At 36.7% G+C, this 25,701-nt stretch overlaps 1 long non-coding RNA gene across 1 annotated transcript in view; it reads left to right on the plus strand.

The window, feature by feature from the left end:
• Nucleotides 1-22,497, plus strand: part of LOC128869177 (uncharacterized) — a 117,862-nt gene extending 95,365 nt beyond the window's left edge. Inside the window, exon 3 of the long non-coding RNA XR_008455223.1 lies at nt 17,830-22,497. This is a non-coding gene — a long non-coding RNA (uncharacterized LOC128869177). The remainder of the gene's footprint in view (nt 1-17,829) is intronic.
• Nucleotides 22,498-25,701: the final 3,204 nt, after the last annotated feature.

Below are 25,701 nucleotides of genomic sequence, written 5' to 3' on the forward strand. Positions count from 1 at the left end.
AGGAAGGTATGCCGTTAACAGTGGAAAATAACATCAGGCAAGTGACCACCACGACCACACTGGTTAATGGTAGTAAAGGGTTCAGGTATGGGCCTTTAGCACTGCGACCATATTGATCTATTGTGCACCCTATGCTGTCTATTGACTGTTAAGTATGCTTACGAATTGTACCAGCTCCTTCTGCGGGAGTGATTGAAGGTCTTCATCTATAAGCATGAACTTGTTTAAAAACTTTTTCCTTCTATGCATCAACCCCGGACATTCGATGATGAGATGTTCTATAGACTCCTCATCTTCGCAGCAAAATCTGCAGGTGCTGGTGTTAGTTATGCCTAATTTATGTAAGTGTTTGTTGCAGGTGAAGTGACCCGTGAGGGCGCCTGTGAGAGTGCGAATGCTCTTTTTGTTTAACGTGAGGGCCATGTTAGCTCTTTTAGCGTTGAACCTTAGGAACTTTTTGGAGTGTCTAAGACCCTCTACGTTGTTCCAATGCTGATTTATTAGAGTTTTGGCCCAGTATTTTACTTTTTGTTTTAGGCTGTTTTTGCTAAATCGTAACATGGGACTAGGTCCGATGAAATTTACGTCTGCCCCTTTTTTGGCTTGAAAGTCTGCCTTTTCGTTGCCGTCATATCCCTCATGTCCTGTTACCCAAATTAATGAGACATTGTTTTTGGATGCCAGGTTATTGAGTGCCTTGTGGCATTCTTAGAGAGTTTTTGGAGTTGGAGGTATAGCTATCTAAAGCTTTTAGAACTGATTGACTGTCCGAGAATATTCCAATCTTTACTCTCTTGTGGTTTCTAAGTTGCATGATGTTTGCTGCTTCCATTATTGCGTATAATTCCGCTTGGAAGATGGTGGTGTTCCTGGTGAGAGTGAATGATTTGTGGATTCTGGGCCCCACTACTTCTGCTCCTACACCATAAGGTGTTTTTGATCCATTAGTGTACCATTTTTGTGAGTCATCATTCATCCATTTTGGGTTTGCTTTCCACTCGATCCTCTCAGAAAAGGTAACTGTGTATCTTTTTGTGAAACAGAGGGTTGGGTCAATGTGGTCTGAAACTTGAGCCATGCTTATGGTGTTTTTGACTGTAATTAGGATACTTAGGTGACCGGTGTGGTTGCCTAATTGGAAATTTTCTTTCATGAGTAGCATGAGTGCTTGCGTAGCTGCTTCCTCTTGGATTGCTATATAAAGTGGTGGGAGATTAAGGAGTTCTTCCATGCCAGCTGTTGGGGTAGTTATCATATCCCCTGTGATGCGTTGGCAAGCAAGCTTTTGCACTTTTCCCAGTTTGGTTGCCGCTGTTTTTTGAATAGATTTGCTCCACCATACTAGTGCAGTATGATTGGTCTAACCATTTGGGTGTATATCCAGAGGGCCATACTAGGGCTGAGGCCCCAGGATCTCCCTAGTAATGGTTTGGTTGTACACAAAGATTTCCTGGGTTTTTTTGTTATATTATTTATATGTGACTCCCAAGTGAGTTTTTTATCTAAGGTTAAACCTAGATATTTGACCTCTTCCTGTAGTTCTATCACTGTTTCATTTATTTTCAAAATAGGAAACTCCAACTTGTGGAGAAAGAACTCCTCCTTGCGGAAATCCCTTTACTGTTGTTACATTAAGTTCAGCTTGGCCTAACGAGGCTTTAATAATCCTCCGATTAAGCATTTAGTTTATCCAATGTGTTAATATTGGGTTTGCACCTCTTTTCTTGAGTTTCCATGGATTTGTAATTTGCGTTGTCGAAGGCTCCCTCTATGTCCATAAAGGAACATAGGCCTATTTCTTTTTGATTTAGAGCCTTTTCTATATTGACAACGAGTGTGTGCAGTGCTGGGACTGTGGATTTCCCTTTTTGGTAAGCAAATTGCAGCTTATGGAGGCGTTTTTTGAAGATTACTACTTCTCTTAGATGGTGTTCAAGTAGTTTTTCTACTGTCTTTAACATAAACGACGATAGACTGATTGGTCTGTAAGATTTTGGAAAATCAGGTGGGTTGTTACCTCCCTTAGGAATAAATATTACCTTCACTTTCCTCCATATCTTTGGAATGTATTCCAATATTAGACTAGCGCTGAGGATTTTCACCATGACTCGGATCAGTTCCACAGTGCCTTTGGATAGAAGTGGTGGGAGTATTCCATCCGGGCCTGCTGATTTAAAGGGTTTAAAGGTGTTAATTGCCCACCCTACCCTTTCAAAATGTATGATTTTGTTGACAAATGAGACCGTCGATCTCCGTTGATGGTGAGTAACCATGTCTAGACTATTGTCGATTGATAAGTCATGACTTTTACAATCTGGGAAGTGAGTCTTTTGAAGAAGCTCTAGTGTTTCTAAAAATGTGTTGGCAATAGTTCCGTTTGGCCCTTTTAGTGTGCCTATGGGACTTGAGTCACCTTTGGAGAGTGATTTTTGAATTCTGGCTGTTGCTGGAGTATCTTTTAGATCCTCGCAGAAGATTTTCCAAGAGTTTCGTTTGGACCTCCTTAGTTCTTTGTTATAGTTAGTCAGGGATTTTCTATACTCGTCCCACTTATTTGTTTTCTTTGCAGTGTTGAATAATTTCCTCGTTGCTTTCCGATGTTTTTCAAGTTCGTTGTTTCACCAGAGGACCCTCTTCATGGAGGATCTCATTTTTAGTGGACAACAGTCTTGGTATGAGGCTATAATTGAGTCAGTCATGTCTGTTACTGCCTTTTCTAGCTCCTCTGTTCATGTTATTTTGCTTACGCTGTTACTAAGCTTAGCTGAAAGACATTCATTGCATCTTTTCCAGTTTGCTGTTTTTGGACTTCTGTAAAATGTGGAAAACTTTACCACCCCATTTAAGTCAAAGAGTATGTGTGTGTGGTCATACAGTGAGTCCTCATCCGAGACTCTTCAGTTACTGATCATATTCAAAGATTTGTTAGTAATTAGAGTTAAATCGAGTACCTATTGTCGTATTACGTTTACAAAAGTGGGTTTATTACCCCTGTTTACTACTGTTATGTTACTAAGTAATAAAAATTCAAGAAGTGACTCACCTCTTTTATTTGTATTTGTGCTACCCCATGCCACATTGTGGGAGTTTGCGTCGCATCCAATTATGAGGGTTTGATTGTGGGTTTGGCAATACTCCACTAAACCTCTGATTTTCTCTGGTGGTACAGTGTCCGCGTCTCCGCGGAAATAAGCTGAGGCGATTACGACCTCTCTCTTGCTTCCACCAAACTCCGCTTCGACCAGTATTGTTGATATGTCGCCATCCAAGAATTCTGTGAATGGCAAGAATTTAATGTTGGTATCTATGATTATCGCAGCCCTAGGTTTGACAGCGCTTTTGTCATAAATTACCTGTGTGTTTTGGACATTGAGGCCTTGAGGACGACCTCCGTAGATCCAGGGCTCTTGGATAAGCCCTATGTTGATACCTCCGGCAAGTCTTCTGCTAAGCTCAGTGGTAGCAGCCTTAGCATGGTGAAGATTTGCCTGGAGGCACCTCATTTTGGCGGATGGTTTTCGGAGTCGTTGGGAGGACTTTCATCCTCTTCTTCTAACTCCACTGCCTCCATTTGGTCAACTAACTCCTCCGTCGTTATGTCTTCAGCTTTCAGCCTGAGGGTCACTTGGATGAATCGGTATTTTACTCTACCATTGTACTCCTTCAGGCTGGCGGCTGATTTTTTATCTACCGTTGCGACTAGCGTTACGTTGGAGCCTCTTTCGGCTTTTTTTAGCAGGCGCCAGGAATCAACATTGAGGCCTTTATTCTGCCCCTACACAAAATTCTGTATCCTGGCTGTCTCAACTTTAAGGGAGTTGGGAAAGTACCCCACTGCGATCCGAGAGTGAGGAATTTTGGATTCCTCTGTGGCCCACTGTGTTGCACCCTCCCACGGCGACGTATTTGAAATGGCCGCCTTGACCAATTCTGCCGATGTGCTCTCCTTACAGTGCAGGACAAGGTATCCTGCCTTGTAAGTAATGCCCAAGAACGCTAGTTTTTTGGCCATGTTTTTCTCCGCCAGTATTTCGTCCAACAGAAGTTGTTGGATGGAGTCCATTTGCTCGGTTGTCAGTACCGTATTAGGGTAGTCCCTAGGAAGTACTGCCCACCTGACTCCTGTTGTTCCATCTTTATATGTGGCAGTGGGCTGCCACTTTTTGCTTCTTAGAGCTGCATCTCTCGATGTGGACGGACCATCATCTTTAGGCCGCTTTTTGGCTGTTGCCTCGGGTGGTGTGTCTTCAACTGACCTTAGTCGTTTCGGCCTCGTCGTTGTTCTTTCGGCGTTTTTAGTAGTCATGGGCTCCAGCATATGCTTCTTCTCTGGTTAGCCCTTTTTTAGGAAGTATGCAAATCTTTTCCTGCCCGCACCACTGAGCTTTTTTGGCTTTTCCGTCGTCGGCACTTCGCCATCGGTGTTGTTCGGAGTCGTCTCGGCAGTTCTCACGTCATCAACTGCGGACCGTTCCTCCGTATTAGTTTGAGGCATGGTTGCCTCTTCCTGTTGAGGTATGACCGCCTCTGTTTGTTGAGGTTTATTGCTAGCCTATTGGTTAAAGCCTTCTTGGCCGCTTCCGCCATTGTTTGTTTTATTACGATTGGTATTCGTTTTTGTTCCCACGAGTAAAGTGGTATATCGGTCACCTACGCCAGTGCCCCGGTAGGGCAGGAAGGCATTTTTGATATGAGGCCTCGCCAGGGCGCCTCAAGTCCGCATACTAGCGACTAGATCACCCACTAGCCAATCATCCCTCGGCGTATGCTGTTCCACCTTGGATTGGGGATTTATACTTACCCAGTGGCCACCACGGGGAGGAATAGTCGCACTTCCGACAGTCTTGCAGTTACGGCACAAAGTCCACGCGTTGTTCCCCCTATAAAGACTGCCAGCAATGACCACCTTTACAGGACAATATCCTTTCCATGAAATTTTCCATAACCGAACTGCAAAGTAGCTGCCCTATGTCCTCGGTCTTGAATCGACCCTGGGCTGTTGGCGTAGACGTTCTCTTTCACGTGGCCCTAAAACAAAAGTCACAAGGTGTTAAATCACAAGATCTTTGGGGCCAATTGTGATCACCTCTTCGAAAGATAACACGGTCCGGAAACTTTTCCCGTAAAATATCAATAGTGTCCTTGCTTGTGTGGCACTTAGCGCCGTCTTGTTGAAAATAAACGTTGTCCAGATCAATAGCATCCCATTCCGGCCATAAAAAATCGTTAATCATCTCTAATCTAATCTAAATAACACCTGTTTTTGGAAAACCCTTTGTTTTATTCAAATAAGTAAAAGTATTCAACTAATTAATAAATTTAAAGGTTGAGGTACCCTCCCTTTGAGCGGATACCTCTCTGGGCGGACAAAAGTTGACTGAAGGAATTTTCACTATACATACGAGTATTTATGTTTTTAAAAATACCAAAAAAAAAATACTAGTTTTACAAGTGTACATGCAGTAGAATAATTTAAAATTGTAATGTTTAAACAATGTCTTACCGACATTTGCATCTTGCAATGCAAGCGGCACTGTTTCTCGGTATAAAGCTAACGTGCAGCACTGAACAATTGCTCACTAGCTACATCCGATGGAGGAGCAAATAAATATTTTAAAGCATTTTTTTTTCTGCTACCATTTTTCAAAAATGTTATTGTATAATTTTGTGGTAGCAGATATTCATTAAGATAAGTATCCAATCCGTTATTTTATGGAAAAAAAAGTTTTGATATGAATAGTGTAAATCATATTTCTATTTACTAGTACATTGTAGTTTCTATAGTTTTAGTACGCCAGATCTTGTTCATTTCATTTCATTTATTGCCTAAAATCATTTTAACATAGGAGTTTACAAAGTTATGATAAGATTAGATTGTTTAGCGTTATCCTAACATACATTTGTATTTATCTGGTAGTTTAAAACTTATATTTCTTTTGATATATACACTAGGTTATGATTATTATTTTGTATGTATTTGGCATAATTTTTAAAACTTATTTATATTCTCCCAAAAAGGGCTTAAAAAGGAGATAATCTATATTAGACTTCTATAATTTATTTGGCTATAAATTTATCAATGTTATAAACTAAATTTTCATCGTTGAAATTGTAAGTATTGTATCGCCTATGATAATAGATTGCTTTACTATTTTTATGTAACATATTATTATTTTTTAGTATTTTTAAATATATTGGTGATAAATATTTTTCAGTTAGTCCCTTGTCTTTGACAGATATTGATTTATCAGTTCATTTTCTAGGAGTGTCATTTTATCAATAAATCTTACTGACGACTTCATTAAGAAAAAGTTTCTGCGTGATATTTTACATTTTTCATATAAACTTTTATTAGAAATTCTTTTCCGAAAAATACCACTTCTGTAAGGTTGGCGGTTGAGACCGCTACAAATTCTTAAGGCCTATCGTTCAAATCGTTTTAGTCTCTCCATTTAGTTCGACGAAATGTTGAACCATATTGGATGAGCATAAGATATGATTGGTCTAATTATTTGTTTGTAAATATTTATTTTAATACAGTTCGATAGGCCACCTTGCCTTCTTACTAAATTACTATAGCTAAAGAACATTTTTTTTTGCTTTTATCAAAATGAAATCTACATGTCATACAAAGGTGAATTTGCTATCCAAAATTACGCCCAAGTATTTAATTTGTTTTTTTTTTATGTTGAGTCCGTTCATTTTAATTTGGGGATCATAGTTACGAGCATTTGGATATAAGTTTTCGCGTTTTGCTTTAACAATAGTTGTTTCGCTTTTATTGAAGTTTATTTTTCCATTTGTGAAAGTATGTATTTAATTAATTTAAGTATGAGTTAATGGCTTCGTCGGCTTTGGTTATGCGTGGGTGAGATCCCAATAATATATAATTATATCATCTGCGTATATGAGTACTTTTATCGCAATTATTAATTTGGGAACCTAATGGTGGGTCAAGGAAATCGGCTAAGAAGATGTTTTAGAGAATTGGCACCAACAAAGAGCCTTGTGGCACACCTAAGCTAACGTCTCTTGTCAAAGAATTAAATCCACCTTCATTAACATAAAATTATCGCTCTTTTAAATAACGATACAACATTATACAAAATTTTTTTTCGAAGTTGAACTTCCTGTACGTTTTAAATATGATCCCTTCTACTGACTAAGATCGTCGCCTGTCGTCGATTTAAATTACTACAAATAAAATTAGAGAGTAATGTTAGTGCGTGGCTTGTTGAATGATATGGCCGCAACCCAAATTGATAATCTTTTAAGACATGTTGTAAGACAATATGTTGTTTTATTTTTTTACGTAAAAAATCTTGCAATAATTTACTAATATTTGAAAGAAGAGATATTGGGCGGTAATTAAGAAGAGAACTTAGGTCAGTGTTTGGTTTTGGAAGGCATTTTATTTTTGCTGTTTTCTAGTCCAGTGGGAAATAGCGTATATTAAGTGAGTGATTAAAGATAACTGCTAAGAATCTCCAGAATGTGTTTGTTGTTTTCTTTAGCAAAAAGTTTGAGATACCGCCTTCCCCACAGCTCTTTTTATTATTTTTGATCGTAAGATTATGTCGATATCTCCGCGTTTATAAAAGTGTACCGAGATTCAACTGCAGTTTGTTCACCATCAGCTGTTATGCTGTTCGTAAAATATGGAAACTTCCACAGAAAAGTCTACCTTAACCGAAAACCTAAACTATGATTAAACAAAAAAAAATTGCTTGATTTATTAAAGAAAACTATTTAAATATCACAAAAGTAATGTTTTCAAAATTTTCCTTAATTGCGTTCTTGAGTTATCGGAACACAAATTTCATGTTCACTTGGTGATCAGTTTTTTTATTTACAAGAGCGTTTTCTCTTTGCTGTTTAAATTTCTAAGAGTAACTCTGCAATTCAACTCTAATAGCTACAATTTGGCAATAACAACAACTAGGCGTAAAATCAAGGTAAAAGAGCAGTGACGTTTCAATTAACGGTAAATTTTGCATTTACTCTTAAAAGATATTCATCAATAACGTCACGCTATACAGATGCTATTTAGTCTTATTATAACTGCGCTGGCGATTGTAGATGCAAATAATTTGGTATTTTAATAAAAGTTGATAAAGTTTACAAATTAAATTAAAAATTACGCCATTTAAGCAAGGAATTTCTGTCGTATTGAGCTTCAAAGTTTCGTAACGTCACGCCATATTGTTAGTAATTTTCTCGATAGGTGATGGCTTTTTCTGAATTATAATTCAATCATGACTTATGTAGATGGATTCTTCGAGTAACTGTAAAAAATACTCAAAGTGCTATAGGGAAAAACTAAAAACTGACCCACTGAGGCGGGAGAGAAGCCGTTTAAAAGCAAAAGAGAGGGCATCAAAGTACAGAAAAAGGTTAGAATCCAGCAAGCATAAAAGTGATGCAATAAGAAAACAAAATTGTAAAAGACAACAAGCATTTCGCCTGAGAAAGAAAAATGAATGTGCCATACAATATAGCCCAGAAGCCAATCAGCCCTCACAGGCAAACAATAGGAAAGGCATTAAAAAAAACCAAAACTGCTTTGCCGGCCGACCCACAGAAAATAAGGTATATTGTTGATTTGTTATACAAAAAATATGGTACATTATCATTGAAGAACGAGTCTAAATCGGCAATACAAGAAAAAAAAACAGTTTGTCGTAGACTTTTACTCAAGAGATGATATTAGTGTCCAAGCCGCAGGTAGAAAGGACACATTGATTGTCGATGGGGAAGTAGTGGCCAAGCGTTTTATGGTGCTATCTGTTGCTGAGTCGTACGAACTCTACAAATTGGAGAAAACTACTAACTTCGTTTCTGCATTTTACGAATTGCGACCAAAACATGTGCAACTATCATGCAAGATACCACATAATATGTGTGTTTGCAAGCATCACGCCAATTTTGCATTTGTTTTGGAAATCAGTGCGGATTTTATAAAATCTTTTTCATCCAACTTTGAAATCTGCTTGTTGCAACATTAAAAACGAAAAATGTATGATGAACAAGTGCAAACCATGTGTTCAGGGTGTAAGAAATGAATTAATGCCCTTAAAATATTAGCCATTGATGGATGAATCTGTTAAATGGAAACATTGGCGCAAAGTTGAAGACCGCATTGCTTTGACATACACCGAAGGATCTTTGTCTGATCTTTTGTACGAACTAGATGCCCAGTTACCTTTGTTTAAACGCCACTTTTTTATTAAACGTTCCCAACAAAACTATTTCGAAAGCAAAAAAATGGCATTAGCTCCGACGATCTAATTCTTCAAATTGACTTCACAGAGAATTATAGGTTAACTTGTCAAAATGAGGTGCAAAGCGCACATTTTAGCTACCGTCAAGTTATAATTTTCACTAGCGTTGCTTGGTTGGTTGGCGAAGTAAAATCGTACTCTATAATCAGTGACAAACTCACTCACAATAAATTCGATGTGTGCTGTTTTTTAACAAAACTTGTAGATATAATCAAAAAAGAACATGGGCAATTTCAAAATATTTAATATTATATTATATTTATTATATTTTTTCGGATGGAAGTAGCTCTCAGTTTAAAAATAAGTATATTGCGCGAAGCCTGCCAGATTTTGTTTTTGAATTTGGTTGCAAAGTTTTAGAGTGGAAGTGTTTTGCAACTTCTCATGGTAAAGGTGCGGTCGATGGGGTAGGAGCAACGATAAAACGAAAAGTTTGGCAGGTAACAAAAACGAAAAATATAATTTTGGATACTGCAGTTTCTTTTACCAATGTGCTCGAAATCATATATTTTGAGTTAACTTAGTTTACATTCCCACACAGCAAATAGAAGAGTTTTCTGTTTTGCTAATAGAAAAGTGGAATGAGTTGCCGAAAATTTGTGGAATATATAAAATTCATCATTTATCAAGCAGCGAAGACAGGCAAATAAAAGCAGCCGAGACTGCGTTTTCACATAAAAGTGTTGTATAATAATAAAATTAACTTGGAATATTTAAATAAACAAAATCGTATTTTTGAAATAAAATGCATGTTTTATTTTTAAATGTCAAAAGTTATGTGCCTATTTATTTGGTTTTTTGTCTCAAAACATCAAAATCACAGCGCTAACCCGAATTGAATATCTACATACACCCCTTCTATTTGAAATTTCTACAAAAAAATGTAAAAATATATCAACAAAAAAAATAATTTATATAAATTTCAGTAACATAACGTCAGGTAACGTCACGCCAGAGACTTTGTGTGGTAAAAAACCGAAACCATTTTTTTAACATAGGATATTGTAATGTGAACCTTAAATATTTAAATATCCTGACAAAAAGTTTCACTCGAATAGTTCTACAAAATTCGAAGAATTATGCTTTTTCAAAATTCAAGATAAGGGGGACTTCCGTGTTTTGTAACGTCACGCCAGCCTATATATTAATAGGACTATGAATAAGTTCGTGCGGTTTTACAACAGATGGCGTAACTTGATTATTATTCCATCGATCCACATTTCCAAACATTCATTGGAGAGCTACTGTCGTAAGGCACAAACGTCAGTATAAGTTTTTTATTTGAAGCGTAAACAACAATATTTTTACCACACTTGAAAATGTCGAATTTCGTGCCAAATAATGTGTTTTTGCGGGGAATTCTTCTTCATTATTTTAATATGAAGAAAAAAGCAGCCGAAAGTCATCGTATCTTGGTGGAAGTTTATGGTGAGCATGCTCTATCTGAGCGAACGTGCCAGAAGTGGTTTGCACGCTTTAAAAGTGGTGATTTTGGCTTGGAAGACGAAGAACGCGAGGGTGCGCCGCCAAAGTTCATGGATACCGAATTGGAGGAATTGCTCGATCAAGATCCGGCTCAAACGCAAGAAGAGGTTGCAAAAACTTTGGGAGTTGATCAATCAACCATTTCCAAACGTTTAAAAGCCATGGGAATGATCCGAAAGGTAGGCCATTGGGTGCCGTATGAATTGAAGCCAAGAGACGTTGAACGCCGTTTTATGGCATGCGAACAACTGCTTCAACGGCACAAAAGAAAGGGTTTTTTGCATCGAATTGTGACTGGCGATGAAAAGTGGGTCCATTACGACAATCCAAAACGTCGGGCAACGTATGGATACCCTGGCCATGCTTCAACATCGACGTCGGCGCAGAATATTCATGGCCTGAAGGTTATGCTGTGTATCTGGTGGGACCAGCTGGGTGTTGTGTATTATGAGCTACTGAAACCGAATGAAACGATTACGGGGGATGTCTACCGACGACAATTGATGCGTTTGAGCCGAGCACTGCGAGAAAAACGGCCGCAATACGCCGATAGACACGACAAAGTTATTTTGCAACATGACAATGCTCGGCCACATGTTGCACAAGTGGTCAAAACATACTTAGAAACGCTCAAATGGGATGTCCTACCCCACCCGCCGTATAGTCCAGACCTTGCGCCATCCGATTACTATCTCTTCCGATCGATGCAACATGGCCTGGCTGACCAGCACTTCCGTAATTACGATGAAGTCAAAAAATGGATCGATTCGTGGATTGCGGCAAAACCGACCGAATTTTTCACAAAGGGAATCCGTGAATTGCCAGAAAGATGGGAAAAAGTAGTAGTAAGCGATGGACAATATTTTGAATATTAAATTTGTAACCATTTTACGTCAATAAAGTTTCAAATTTCGAAAAAAACCGCACGAACTTATTCATAGTCCTATTAGCTTATATTATTTAGTGTTGTTAATAAATTTCGGTAACTTGTTTACTAAAGTAAAGTCCCCTTTATTGCAATGCAACTATGCATATAAAATTTTTCGAAATGTTAAGTAAAGCATTTTTTTTTGACATTTAGTCATACAAATGTCACGTCACGCCAGTTTGGAAATACCCATATACAATTGGCTCAGCTGTGTTAGTTAATTCTAATGCACTACTTTCGACATGAGCTGAATTTGCATCTCCGAGTTGTTGGTTCTGGCGATGTATTTGTCCAAACTTATAAGCTAGTGCATTTATTTTATGTACGTTTTCTGTATGAACAATGTTGTTACTACTGTTGTTGCCAGCCGGATATGCATAAGGGATGTCAATATCAATATCGTATTGATTAATTACAAGGTCTGGGATTTTTGACACTGTTTTTAATTCACATAGTCCCTTAATTTTATTGTATGTTTTTTTTTATTCATGCGTATATTGGAGAAGTAATTTGTCCAGCATTTTTCTTCGTGTATGCAAATACGCTCTTCTATAATCTTACTAATATTAGGCACTATAGCTATCAAAGTGTTTTTCCTTTGACGATTAACACATCTTAACGCATAATTTCTTTTCAGAAATTAAATCTAGTATATCACTAGGTAGATTTGTAAGCCCACGATTGTGCACTTCTATTTTAGGAACAGCTCCTAAGTTAAGAGCTGTATCGATGGCTTTATTTAAATTTATAATGCAGTTATCAATTTCATTTCGTGTTACGTTACGATTGATTGGAAAATAGTTTCTACTACGATTGCTTAACAGTATATTGTTAAAATGTTTTACATCAGCTTTATCAAAACACTGTGGAACAAATTCAGGTTTGCAAAAATTAGGTCCATTCTGAGAGAGGCGGGTGAAAGTAGAGGCGAAATTAGAAGACCCGTATAGCGCCGTTTTTTTATGTTAGTTCGAATTTTTTTTTAATCGGCCTTCGAAGTTCGAAATCGGAGCAAAATTGTTTATATGGTTTTTTGGCTATAACTCGTCGACTAATTGATATTTTTTCAATCTGTAAAAGCCAAATTATTGCTAGAGACCTGTGCAACAATTACAATTTTTGAAATTGATTTCGAAAATTTTTGTGGTACTTATGAAACAATATACTGAAAATCGGCATTTGACTGCAAACTTCGAAGGCCGATTAAAAAAAAATTCGAACTAACATAAAAAAACGGCGCGATACGGGTCTTCTAATTTCGCCTCTATTTTCACCCGCCACTCTCAGAATGGACCTAATTTTTGCTAACCTGAATTTGTTCCAGAGTGTAATTGAAAAACTCAGTTAACGGGCAACTAGGCAAAGAAGAGTAAAGTCGAGAGACGGAAGTCGAATATGCCTGCATCCTCGACCTAATTCAAGGCAGACAAACCTTTACCGGACAAGGCAAAGGCTAAGCGACCTCAAATGTCGAATGACTTCCGTCAACGTCTGGCGAATCATTCGCGAGAATTGTAGCAAAGGCAATGACGGTAGAGATACATACCGACAAACAAGACGGTCTGTTGTCCAAAGGGCAACAAGACTGTCTGGACAGCTATCTCTGGAAAGCTATCGGTGAGTCGAAAGACGCGCCTACTTTCGAGAGTAAAAACGTGGTGGACGGCATCGTAAAGGTGCATTGTTCCAATGCTTTTTCCCGAGAAAGGCTGGAAAAAGTGATTGCAAAAACTCCAGCCCGCGAAAACAACAAGTTCATTCTTTTGTTACCAAAAGGAGAAAAGAAAAGAGGTGATTGACTTAACACTTACCAATAGGTCAGTTGGAAATGAAGTCAACCGATGTCGAGTTTTGGAAGAGGACTCTCTTTCTAATCATCGTCTAATCGAATTCCGACTGGGAATTGACACAATATCAATACCTTCCGGTAGGAATCTTCGAAATGTGGACTGGAACAGGTATGGCGAGCTTGTAACAGAGCCATTACCAAACCTGGAAAAACTCCAATCAATAGAAATGATTGAAGATGCTACTGAGAAATAAGAAGGTACTTTAATCAATTGCTTCGAGGAACTGTGCCCACTCAGGCACAGTTGACAGGGAAAAGCGGTTCTTTGGTGGAACCCTGAACTGTCGAAGCTTCGTGTACGGTCCAAAAAACTTCTTCATAAGGCCTTAAAGATCCAAACAGAAGAGGACTGGACTAATCATCGACTTACACAGAGAGAATATAAGAAAAAAGTACGGAAAGCCAAACTTGAATCCTATAGAAATTTCTGCAGTAACGTCGAAGAAATGAGGGAAACAGCGAGACTTTGTAAGGTCCTTCACCTAGACCGCTTAGTAAGGCTGGATTCCATTCGAAAACTTGATGGTTCATACACCAAACTCCTCACACTCACGTATTTCGGCCTCTCGTTTATTTTCTGATAATGCGTCTCTCTTCCTTTCTTAGCCTCCCGTAGGGGACCCACATGGCTCGCGTTGCGCTCGATCGCAGCGTGGCTCTATAGGCAGCATCTTTGCTTTCTGCGGCAGCATTACATTCCCCGTCATACCAATTGTTATTTCGGGCTCACCGGTATCCGATTTCTTCTTCGGTGGCGATGCGTAGAGAACGAGAAATGTTGCTTCATTGCTCGGGCATGCCAGGTTGCTGGGCAGTTCTCTCTGAGAGCAGGAGTGAGAGTCGAGTGGCGAATCTTCTGGCTGTCTGTTGTGATAGCAGATTGTATTATCGGTCTTATTTCTTTCGAAATAAGAAAGGAGCTGCCGTTACGGTGAATGGCGGGCGCTATCGAGCCATTTTCACTGGTTTTTGGAAATAAGATTCAGTCAGCTAAACATCGACGACATTTGGTTCCAACAATATGGCGTAACTTACTATACAGCGCGATTAACATCGATTGGTTGCAATATTAGAGCCATCATTGATCCAATACGGCGTAAGCTTAAAACTAAAAATTAACAGTCAGATATTTAAAGGTTGTAAGTCTAAATAAAGCGTTTTTCAATAAGTGCGCTTCAACTTTTTTCCGATAGGAAGGGCGAACGACGCAATATTTTTTATTTTTCGCTTGCCATTTGTAAACTTCATTAGTAAACATTTCATCATGGAACGCTACACACTTGAGCAACGATTGCAAATCTTGCAAATTTTTTATGAAAATAATCGTTCTGTTGCTCGAAAATGATCCAGATTTTTTCTAAAAAATCATCTTCAGTAATGAAGCTCACTTTTGGCTCAATGGCTTTGTCAACAAGCAAAGTATGCGTTACTGGGCAGAAAGCAATCCACACGTGATTCATGAGGCACCGTTGCATCCCGAAAAAATCACTGTTTGGTGCGGTTTACATGCCGGCGGCGTAATTGGCCCATATTTTTTCGTTGACGAGAACGATCGCCACGTTACTGTGAATGGAAATCGATACCGCGACATGATAAACGATTATTTTTGGCCGCAATTGAATGGTATGGACTTAGACGACATGTGGTTTCAACAGGACGGGGCCACAAGCCACACAGCACACGCTACAATTGATTTGCTGAAGAGTAAGTTCGATGAGCGCATTATTTCCAGAAATGGACCGGTCGACCTATTTTCTTTGGGGTTATGTGAAGTCATTGGTCTACAGTAACAAGCCGGCGACGATTTGTGAGCTCAGAGCCAATATTGAACGCGAAATTGCTGGAATTTCGGCCGATTTATGCAAAAGATTGGTCGAAAATTGGGTTCAACGATTGGACTTCGTAAAACGTGCACGCGGTGGTCATGCGAAAGAAATCGAATTTCATACTTAAATGTATATGTTCAAACTCGATAATAAAAAAAAAATTAGTTAAAAAAGTCAAACCGTTTGTGTTTTATTCAAAAAAGTTCAAAAGTTGAAGCGCTCTTACTGAAAAACGCTTTATAACTTCTAACGTTTACATATAAGATTTAAAGACACGAGTATCTGAAAAAAACAGCATATGAACCAGGCTGTCGTTCGGCTATCGCATTTGGCTTGAGTTTAACAAGATATGACGCCAGAAAAGAAAAAATTCAAACCACTCCGTTTTAATAAGTTACGTCGGACCCGAGCTTTTACAGTTAGAGCTTTGTTAGCCAAGATCTAAGACTTTTGATTTAGTTTTAGAGATTTTCACTCACTATATATTGACAATGTTTTCTTCTTTTTCTTGCTCTGTCTGTATTTTGGACAGTTTCCTTTGACGCATTGCCATATGTTTTACATTTAAAGGAAATATCAATTTTGTACCACATATTTGGAAGAATTTTATTAAAAATAGGTAAACCACAATATATAAATGGCTGCATGATTCTCTCACGGCTCTCCATTTACGTAAAAACTTTAACTTAAGAGCCTAAAACCAACAGCTCTCTATGTTAATGCTATGTTCCCACGGGACGTAATCCGTTCTCTTAGCAATTCACTAAGTATCATACTTCGCGAATTACCTAGTTTCTACAGCGCATTCGCAATTCACCTAGGCAGCTCTCCCTCTTGTTGCTTTGTTTTTATTATTACAAGTATTTTTTGCTGTAAACATCGCTTTGCACTCTTCATTTTTGATATTCCTGACAACTGCTAAATATCTACTGGTGTCTAATTCTTTCATTAATTTTTCATTTCACTCAACTTTCACTCACTTGATTATCTTTTGAGGATTGTACCGCAAATAAACTCCACATATTATTTAGCTAATAAAGTAACGAACTTTAATAGTTTTGCTTACAATTTTTTTGTTAATAGAAATAAGTGCATTTTTTACAGAAATAAGTAAAAAACAGAATCCTTTTAATTTCTGTAGAGTTACTATTATTATTCCTATCATTAAGTTCTGTACACCATATCGCTAGCTTTAAATTACCCATCTGCATTAAGATTTCCTTTCACAAAATTTCCTTTCTATTGACCTAAATTCTGGACCAATTGCCGGGTTCTCCTATTTTGCTACATAACTGATTTTGTTACTTTTCAATAAAACTCAAATGAAATTGGCGTAATGCGCTGTAGCTATATTGGCTACATATTGGGCCAAATTACAATGGTATAAAGCACTATAGAGGCACTATTTTTTTCAAACTTCGTCCGATATAGCCCCCGTCATTTAAAATTGGCTGGATACAAAGTGTACAAGTGCAGTTAGCCAGCCATATTATGATATTTCCCTTTTTCCAAATGTTTCCACTTTAATGCATGATATTGACTCATCCACTGCACCACCATGTACTTATCCACTCTCGGCATTTATGTATGTATGTATGTATGGATATGCCAAAAAACATGGCATCATGCTTCAATGGGTAATTATTAGTGCTTTTGTGTTTCTGTTGTTGCTATGTACGAACAATTTATGTAAATATTATTATTGTTTTATCAAATGCAACAAAATTTAAAACGAAATTTACAATATTAATATATTATATAACATTATCTAACTTACTAATAACGCCTTCTATATTATGTAACTGCAAATAAATATGAACAAATGTTACATAAAATATTATCGTTTTATTTTATTCCCTTTATTCGGTACATTTTTGTCAATATACAATTTACAACTTATCTCTTACATATGCGTTATATGCGCAATTTTAATAATATTTGCGTTGCGCCTTAAACGTGCTTTTGTTTCCCGATTTTCGTTCTATGAATTTTTAATTTTTAAACATTTATATATTTTTCCTTTAACATTGATTCTAGATGACTTTTCAACACATGATATTTATATTTGTCTTTTATCTTTCTATTTCCACACATATCATTGAATGAACCAACTCCTCCCATGCCATGAATATGGCCGCACATTACGTCAACGCCCCGCCCACGCAAACGCTTTCGATTACGACTGTACCCGTTTGGTAACTCACATTTCTCTGTTCGCGCTAACCTTCTACCTATGTAATATTTGTGTATGTGCTCGTATCTGCACGTCTAATGGCGTCTACCCTGTACACACTGCCAATTAATCAATCAACAAATCGTCCGATCAACCGCCATCAATGCTAATCACAAAAACCTGCCCGACTTTTTTCTCTCCGTATTTATGGCTCTTTTTGTCTCTTTATTGCCTTCGTACACACCTCTTTGTTGTACTCTTCTTTTATATTTATCTGGCCCGATTAGATTCGTGTGGTCAATGCTTTTCGCCAAGGACTCGACGGCCGCTATGGAGAGCACACCAACACCTCTTTGGCTGAAGTTTTACGCAAGCAAACATCGCTGAGCAAGCGCCTCTCTGAGACTTCGTCTATAGAATATGCTGATAATATCCCAGATGAGTTAACGATCCCCGAAATCGACGTGGAGCGGCTCTCTTCTCATAGTCATACCGAGACGGCCGTTTAAGGAAAATAAAAATAAAAGCATACTCACACATCGTGAAAGTATTAGCTAGATCTGTGACTACAGCAAGCAGCCAACAAATAACAAATTAACAGCAGTAAAAACAAACACAGTTTTGGCATTCAAGCTAATGAATATTTTTAACACGAGTAAATACAAAATTGTGGTGGTGGGAAGATCTTTCTGATCTTTGTATAATAAACTTCAAAAAAATGAAATAAAGCAAAATAATGATGATAAGTAGCAGTGAATGAAATAAAATGACACTGAATTATTGCGTTATCTTATGCTAAGCCGAAAATAAATTAGTAAAATTTTTTTTTTACATTGACACTAATCGAAATAGCTATATGGGACAAACTTAGTTTTTATTTTAACATATATGCATATTATTTTCTTGAGTGGCTTTATAACAATCTCAAATCTATTTACGAATTAGTGGTGGTTTTCAATTATTTAGTTATTTGTTTCAAACCCCGTTACGTTGGAAACTTTCCTGAAAGTTGAGTTTCTAGAGGGAAATAGCCAAGGATGATAAAAAGCATAGTTCGGCCTTCCGAAGTCGCTGTGTCAACAGAGCCCATGAATAAGCGAGCAGAAGTTGTTTGTGAAGAGGAAGAGTAGCGGAAAGTAATAGAAACTACCAAAAACAAGCAGTTATGTATATGCACAGACACACACTTTTTCTTCTTACGCCGTCTTCCGTATAAAAACGCAAAAAAACTGTATTTGGAGGCATAATATTAATTTGTGTTTTCACAATTTAACACGCGGCACTTCTCCTCCTATTGTTTGTTTTGTATTGTCAAGGGATCTAAATAGTTGCCAAAATCGCCAAATATAAAGTATCTGCTTTAGGAAGGCGCAACCATAAGTACTCAATTCGCCTTGTGAAATAGCTAAGCGTGTTCGTGAACACTTTATTTCTTGTTATGGTAATTTGATGGTATTTTTATATATGTACATTTCACAATTTTAAAAACATCTTCTGGTAAGTTGAGTAGTTTTTGTTAGGAAATAAATAATTTTGATGTAGAGAAAATAACTTTTTAGTACTCGTTTTTCGTTTAGTCCCTCGTACATACCACTACGACTAGCATCAGCCGCAATACATAACATCCGTACATATAATATATTGTTTCATAAGATTTAGTTTTGTCCCATATACAAACCTATCTATTTGTGTTTATGCTCTTGAAGAAGTTAGGTTTTTTACAATAAGAGGCTGCAGTAAATCCTTTAAAATATTATATTCTGAAATTTGTTTTCTTCCATTACATTGAGCGATACAAATAATCTAATTACTCTAATTACTTTATGATAAAAACAATTATTTGATCAATGTCCCATATTGCTACATATTTTGCTTAGTGTATTAGCTTATCGAGTGCTAAATTGAAACCAAATCCATAAAAATGTATTTTAAATTTGGCAGTTCTTTCATATTTATTGGAGTATCTTGTGCTAAATTTAAATCAAATCACTAAAATTTTATGATAAATTTTGCATTTGTTTTATATGTAAGGTGTACATGTGTATATGTAAGGTATCAGATTTACATGTAAGTAAGAAGCTTTGATGATTGAACCAAATTAATAATTCGCAGTAAATATACAAACTTCCCAGTGAAGAAATTTTCAGATATGCGGGCTACACACAGGCAACAAATCATAAAATCGGTTGAAAAAAGACGTATGTTTGACGGTATTTACAACAGATTGAAAGTAGACAAACATTTTTGTTTTTCTTGCAATCGATTGTGTGCTTATCGAATTTGACGCCTTTTGTCATTTCTTTTGAGATCGTGAAATGAAAATTCTCAGCCAATCCAGAGTTGAAACGAATTTCAATCCATTCTGTTTGTGGCTCGCATTACCGAATCACGTACATACATATGCATATACTAAATATTTAAAAATTTCTTTAGTGGTTATTATTAAGAGTACTGAGTACATATTAAGATATATATCTGCATAAAAATATGACCAGCTGTCAATAAACTTTAATTCAGAGGTAAATACTCCTATACGATAGATAATATTTAAGATATTTGTTGAGAATTCAATACAAAAGTATTTAATTTCTTTTCATATACCACTTAACAAAACATGCATAAACTTATGTATATTACTCAAAATGTAAAGTGAGCTCAGAAAAATTATTATGAGAGCTTTTTTATATGCAAGCGCTGCATTCTTTTGCGTCCGATCTGCAAGAAAAATACCCGATATCGGTTATATTTTACATTTAATTACAGTTGCTCCATTTTGTTTTATTTTATGAGTCTATCCAGTAGATTATCCCAAAGTAGTAGTACATTGTGGTGTATATGTTGTTATGTTCTTTTAAGTTTCTGCACTTCGTAATGCACAAATAAGTGATAGTCTTAGACGTTTTTATTCAAGGCGAATCCATACAACGTAATAGCACTAGCACAAAACAAAATGTGTATGTTTTCTTTTATGATTTCTTGAAATTGGTGGTTTGAGTGCCGAAATTTAAATCAGAATGTATACAAACAAGCAAAACAATTACAAAAAAGTAGATAACTTTGTCATCCACTCTACTCATCCAGTCTACCTTTCTACTTAAAGACATAGAAACAGCACTCATACCGTCTAAAAATTCCGAAACAATTCATTTTCGCCCCAATACTGCTGATTATTTACAGAATGGAGCATCTCATGTTTATGACTTTTCCCTGTTCCGGCAAATGCTACAGAAGTCGTAGTGGGCGACTCTTAGTCCTTTCCCAAATATCCCGAAAATAATGTTGGATATTAGTAACTTCATGGTTCTAGTTAAATATTTCCTGGACATCTCATGAGATGTTTTGAGGTATTTTACGATTAAGACATTTGAATCTTAACTTTTAATGTATCCACATTTATGTTCAATAAATATACAATACAGCTACAATCAGTATAAATAATATTACCAAACTGCTCACTTGGGACTTCAAAAGCCCAACAGCGTTTAAAAAATATATATACTCCTCTTACATGTATATGTAACTTGAAATTTGAATAGGTCGAGGCAAGAAGCTCCCAGAAATTTGGTGACTCCTAATAGAAAGAAAGAGGGTGGATAGTCAAGGAGAAAAGGAGACAAGTATCAGAGAAAGAGATAGGAAAGAATAGAGACGGAGATAACGGTAGTTAGTCCTGTGAGAATTTTCCAGATTATTTGGCAAATCTGTAAATAACCTCCAGTTTTAGAGAACGAATATTACTCATTCTCATGACATCGGAACATAAAATTCGTAGCCTTACTGTAGCAAAGTCAGGACACTCACAGAGAAAGTGCTCAGTGCTAACCGCCTCCTCCAAGCATGATAGGCACACTGGGTCCTCAATGATTCCAATGGTGATCATATGCTGACCCCATGGGTTGTGTCCTGTAATGATACCGACCATCAACCGAACGTCTTTCCTTCTAAGTTTTAGTAGACAGTTTGACAGCTTTCTGTTCGGACTTGTCACAAAACACTCTGCAGTTCTGCAGCGTTCTAGACCGGACCTTCGCGCTTTATGTAGATTACCTACATAATCGCTGATCCAATTCATGATTCCTGCGGAACTGATTCCGATTATTGGCTCTGGTCCCTGTGGGAGAACCGCTGATCCACGGTTGGCCAATTCATCGGCAATTTCGTTTCCTTGAGAGTCTTAGAATCCATATAAGTACAAGCCTGTTCTGTTTTGCGACAGTATAAACTTCTTATATTCTTGAACAATCTTCGAGGTTTGCTTCGCATTCTCCAGGGCCTTCAGTGCAGCCTGACTGTCATTGGAAACTCCAATCTGTTTCCCGCTCCATCTCCTCTCGATTACCCATTCGACTACTTTCAGGACGGCAAAATTTCCGTTTGGAAAACAGTTGCCATTTCCCCCATAGCATTGTGATACCTATTACTATCCTTTAAGTACCCTCCGGCCGAACACCTTATTTCCTTCTTGGGCCCATCGGTAAAGAAAATATCCGTCGAACCTCCCTGTATACATTCTGGATTGCTATGTAAGTTAAATAACAAGAGCTTGAATATCATTTTAAATCGTCAGATCCGCGAGGTGCCGTTCAAATATATGCAACATTGGGAACTAAATACAAAACGCTTTCGGGTATACTCAAACAAGAAATGTTTGCGGAGCTTATTGTATTTTAGTTTAAGGCAAAAACTTAAAACAAAAATGTTTGCTAATACATTTTTATAAAATGTACAACAACAAATGGATGCACTACCTACATATACACATGTGTATCTCTATTTCATATATAAAATTTAAATCGTTAAGGTGGTTATTCAATAAATAAAAATGAACATAAAAAGAAAATAAAAATAAGAAGCGTTTTAGAACGTTACCAGACTTGAAACAAGAACAACAAATTTCTAGGCAACACCAATGGATAACGAGTCTATAAATAAAATATAATTGTTACTGAAAAGAAGTTTTTGTTTCATTTTACCTGGGCTTTTAAAATAGCTTTTTTTTATACATACTTACAAAAATTCGTATGTTCAACAAAAACCAAAAAACAAAAAAAAAAAAAATGTACATCTAACGTGAAATTAGCAATTTTAATTGGACATCTAATTTGATAAATAAAATGACTCGTTAAGAAATAATTGTTAACAACAAGTTTGAACACAGCCAGGAGAACTAATTATGGATACTAGGAATATAATTAAAACATATAAAAATACAGCGCAAATAATTAAATAATATAGAATTGGAAAGTATATACATATCTAAATGAAATGCAAGGTTACGAAAATCATATATGTATGTAGAATTCAATGGACTAAATAATATAAAGGGGTAAGTACATCAGGGTAGAAACCATATCTATAAAAACGGGAACTCTGACAAATAAGTACATATGCTTCGGTATGATTTCCAAACTGCACACTCTGTTCAAAAAAGTAGCAATTTTTGCAAATAGAAAACGCTAGTGTACTATAAGTTTATATTTCGTGACAAATAATTTTATATGACCAAATTTTTAACTTCTGCATGCTTTCCCTAGATGTCAATGTCATGTGGCCATTCCAGGAAATTGAAAAATATGGCATACAACATATGCTTTCGAGATCAGTTGATGTGTGAGCCTAACATGTAAATTTGTTGCAAGTTTTAGAACGCACCTGTGTCTGCGATGTTTTATTGCTTCACTGAATTACTTTATGATTGAGACCGGCATCTCTGTACATTCACTTCTAAAGGGTTTTTCAATAAGGGCGGGTAGATGTTGAAATGGAATAAAATGGCGTTTGCTGTGTGGCACGCAGCGCCGTCCTGCTGGAACCACATGTCGTCTAGGTCCATATGGTTTAATATGGGCCATAAGAATTTGGAAGGGCCACCACGTCTACCGAAAAATGGGCGCAATGCGCGCAATGTTTGCGTTAATGAACACTCATTTTAATAATAAAGTTTTATCATTTGAACGTGCTGTTCAATCGTGTAACTTGCCATGATGATATGGCATAAACAACTGAATAATAAACAAAAGATTTGACAGATGTCCCCAAAACAAAATGGCTGCCACAGGGCGCCAAAATCGACCCGCGGCAATTGAAAAACGTTTGCGTTAATGAACACTCATTTTGATAATAAAGTTTTATCATTTCAATCGTGTAACTTGCCATGATGATTTTTCATAAACAACTGAATAATAAACAAAAGATTTGACAGATATCAACAAAACAAAATGGTTGCCCCAGGGCGCCAAAATCGACCCGCGCCAATTGAAAAACCCTTTATTTTTTATTTAAATTTAATTTTTTTGATAATTATTATTTTTTTTTAAATCTTCATAAAAATGTAAACGTTACTTTTAATTATGTTATTAAATTATTTATTAAAATATACGCATTTATGCCGATCACATACATATACATACATATGTTCGTACATATATATATAATGCTAACTTCGCAATATAGGTAGTGGTTGTCGGTGGACACACCAAGGCCTGCTGTAGGCCCATTGTGATAATCGCAATACAGTAGGTTCTGTTTTTATGCCGCTTTTTTTTATGCGGTTTTGAAATAGTGCGGGTTTTTTTTTAAAGTACGAAAATGCATGTCGACCTATCGGGAATTGTACATATAAACAAGATTCCAAACCAGCTAAGCAAAAACTCATCACAGATTACATCAGAAATGCTAACCCTACAAGTATGGAACCGCCTGCATAACTATCTAGATCAGACGTGTACATTTCCTAAAGTGACGAAAGTGATTTTACGCCAAATCCTAAACGAACGTGCAACATGTGGGTATTGTCTGATTCTATTTCTGACTTAAATTTATTTTTCGATTCTGACGTTTCTTAAATAAAGATATAATTTTCAAAAATACAATATTTTGTTTATGTGATTTTATTTAATTATTTCAGATTCATGCGGTCTATGGAACGTATCTATAGTTATAATATGGGACTAGTGTCCTTTTTTATGCGATTTTATTACATTATTTCAGATTTATGCGGTTTTAGCATTTGAAACGTATCTATAGTTTTACTATAGAACTAGTAGCTTTTTTTATGATGTTTCTTGCGGAACGTATCTACCGCATAAAAACAGAACCTACTGTATATAATATTAGAATTGTTCGGAATTTGGCAAATGGTGATACTTTTGTCGTGGGGAGTGCGTGCCGGTGCATATATATGTATGCCGACTTATATGTACGTACAGATGTATGGATTAGGGATAGGAAAATATTGTCGCAAGGAATAGTGTATGCTTTTATGTATGTGCGTTTGTTTTTCTACGTTCCCATAAGAATGATGATATTTCGTATGCAGGTACATACATACATATCTATTTATAAGGCAAAAATGCGAAATGTGAAATTTGTTTAAATATGAACCAGAAGAACTTGGAATTAAGAGACTGATAATTGACAAGTATGTTTTATTTACAACTAGCTGGTTTACTGTTGAGTGTATGGAACATAGGATTATTAGACTTTTTCGTCCTAGTGCTTCTGCGAAAGCACTGCTCCTGGGCCGTTGAAAAAGTTCGATGGACCAAATAGTGGTCCATTGGATCGTATTTAATTCGAATAGCGTGTTGGTTCGACTCCGTGGTATTATGATAATATTACTTACTCAATGCATAAACATTCGCAAATCGTCGTGCCGAGTAATAATCAAGCTTGCGCCGCTTGCCTCGGACTCCCTTCCTAAAAGAAAAAAAACCATCGTACACTCCACTTAATTTCCCGGAATTGCACCATTCAAGAAAAGATAGCCCAAGCCCATTTATAAATATTCTTGCTTCGCCGTACATAAAGCTCTAAAAGCCATCAGTAAAGTAATCATTTCAATTTCCGAATTACGTGCTGGCATTCTCCTGTTGCTTGTGAAAAAACCTTAAATTTCCCCAACAAATTGAATTGTGAAATTAAGGTAAAATATCATGAAAGCCTCAAAAGCGTAAAAGGAACAATATAAGCTCGTTGTTTAAATAATGTTAATGAGAAAGAGATAATCGAAGACCTGAGTAAACAAGGTGTGGTCGGAGTACACAAATTTTCCAAAAAAATAGAAGGAGTACAGTTCACTGGAATTGTATTACTTACTTTTGACCTCTACGAGCTTCCTGGTGAAGTTGATGTGTCTTGGCGAAGTGCAAAAGTAAAAC

The sequence above is a fragment of the Anastrepha ludens genome, chromosome X, assembly GCF_028408465.1.
Source record: "Anastrepha ludens isolate Willacy chromosome X, idAnaLude1.1, whole genome shotgun sequence".
In the NCBI taxonomy this organism is placed as follows: domain Eukaryota; kingdom Metazoa; phylum Arthropoda; class Insecta; order Diptera; family Tephritidae; genus Anastrepha; species Anastrepha ludens.